Consider the following 2560-nt stretch of genomic DNA (forward strand, 5'->3'; position numbering starts at 1 on the left):
GATTGTGTTGATTATGAGTATTGCTTGGAACCTTGATTATATTACCAGGTTTAGTATTAGTTATATTTTAGCCGTATAGGCATGTGTAGGAGTGTTTAGTGTTTCCTCAACCTCGTACTTGGCGGGTTTATTATTCGCTGGGTCGAGAACACTCAGAGAGACGGGGTCATGGCCTATGGCTGAGTGGTTGCACGACGGGGTAGTGACCGGCAGTGGCCCGAACGTACTGGGGCTGTCTCACGGTGACCCGAATGTACTGTGGGCCGTGATCATCGTGTGACAACCGGCAGTGGCCCGAACGTACTGGGGCTGTCGCGCGGTGACCCGAACGTACTGTGGGCCGCGTTCGGTTTAAAGTTCCTTTTCTTCTGGCCTTTGTGGTAGGAAGTTAGGATATTGCCGAGGATGTGGAGGACACTAAGTTACCAAGGCCTTAGTTATATATAGTATAAAGGGATTTGGTAAACCCTATTTTATTTTGATATCGATTTTAAAGACTATATTCTAGTATCGATATTTTACTCGTATTATTTTTCTGCTGCGGATTTCTGATTTACTTATGTTATTAGGTGAACCTCTCGCTTTAGATTTTGTTTGGGGTGGAATAGCGAGGGGTTGTATTTGTTAGTTGGGGATTGTAACTCACTGAGTAATGCTAGATTACTCACCCATCACTCTTTATTGTTTCCAGGTGACCTGTAGTGCTCTTAGAGGTCGCGGGAAGTTAGGCCGGCTGGTGTAGAGTTTGCATCTTTTTGCTAAAGACGTTTTCAGAATATAAGTATGTACTTTTACTCGTTTGGCTAGCCACTACTTGTATAATATGTTGTGTTTGCGAACATGAATCATATATGATAAATAAAGGAAAATTTTGTGTAAAACGACTTGTTGTTACTGATATTAGATTGTCCAGCTAACACAACGTCAGATTGGGGTACGGGTTGAAAAGCCTTAGGCTTTCGATCTGACGGGACGTGTTAATGAATGGTCTGGCCTAGTCACGAATTGCACCCTTTGTGATCATGGCTGGATCGTACCTAACCCGTCATGTAGCGCTTCCAAACCTGGGTAGAAAGTTGGTCCATTGGTCATGTTCTTGTTTGATTGTAGGCCGGTGGTTCGACCTATACCTAAAATGGTTCGGGGGTGTTACAACCCTGGTTAAGTCTCAACACTTTGATGCCCTTAACTCTATGTCTGAGCCATGATACGCTTGTCTACTGGTCTAATGACCTGACTGGTGCATCTCCCCGCACCATGGCTCATCCCAACGATCCTATCTTGGACTGGGGACATGAGAAGTCTCCCCCACTTGGGATGGATTCGTCCTCGAATCCTCATCATGTGTTTCCTCGGGGACCACCTGATCATACCACTCAGGATACTCGGCCTTCATCCTTGCCTCTGTTTCCCAAGTGATTACATCCTTCATTGTATTCCCACACGACCTTGATCATGGGAATGGTCTTCTTCCTTGTTGTCTTTCTGTTCGATCCACTATGCAGACCGGCCTCGTCTCTAGAGTCAGATTCTTACCCAAATCTGTAGGGATCTCGTGTAGGACTATTCCTGATCAGACAAACATTTTTGGAGTTGGGACACATGAAACATGTTGTGGAACGCATCCATGGCTGGTGGCAGTTCCAACTTATAAGCCACAGCCCCAACTATTTCTATGATTCTGAACGGACCCAAGTACCTAGGGTCTAGTTTTCTTCTGCCAGAAACTCTAGCCCTCCCTTTGAATGTGATCATCTTGAGATATACCAAGTCTTCAACTTCAAACTCAATATGTTTCCTTCGTCTATATGCATAACTCTTTTGACGATCCTGTGCTTCTTTCATTTTCTCCTTTAAGAACCTTATTTTCTCGGTGGTTTCTTCCACTATCTCAGGACCCAACATGCTCCTCTCCCCCACTTGGGTCCAGCATAATCGCGTCCTGCAAGGTCGTCCATACAGTGCTTCATAAGGTGACATCCCAATGCTAGTATGGAAACTGTTGTTGTAGGCAAACTCGACCAAGGGTAGATGCTTTTCCCATGAGTCGCCCCAATCCAACACCACGGCCTTAACATGTCCTCCAATGTGGATTGTCCTCTCTGACTGCCCATTTGTCTGGGGATGAGGGATGATGGCTGTGCTCATGTTCATTCTTGTTCCTAAGGCTTTTTGAAAAGCCTGCCAGAAGTAAGAGGTGAACCTAGAGTCTCTGTCCGAGACAATACTAGCCGACTCTCCATGCAGACGTACTATCTCGTCCAAGTAAATCCTCACGATCTGATCCACTCCATCTTCTTTCTGTATTGGTAAGAAGTGGGCCGACTTGGTTAGTCTGTCAACCACCACCCAAACCGCATCCTTTTGGTTCCTGGTCGTAGGAAAACTGGTCACAAAATCCATTGTGATGTGATCCCACTTCCACCCTGGTATGGGGAGATTCTGGAGCATACCATTGGGCACTTGATGTTCGGCCTTCAGAAGCTGGCAAGTAGGACACCTCGCCACCCACTCGGCTGTTTTCATCCTTACGCAGTGATAGTACCTTTTTAAATCCATA

This window comes from Brassica napus, unplaced genomic scaffold, assembly GCF_020379485.1.
Source record: "Brassica napus cultivar Da-Ae unplaced genomic scaffold, Da-Ae ScsIHWf_486;HRSCAF=741, whole genome shotgun sequence".
NCBI classification, from domain to species: domain Eukaryota; kingdom Viridiplantae; phylum Streptophyta; class Magnoliopsida; order Brassicales; family Brassicaceae; genus Brassica; species Brassica napus.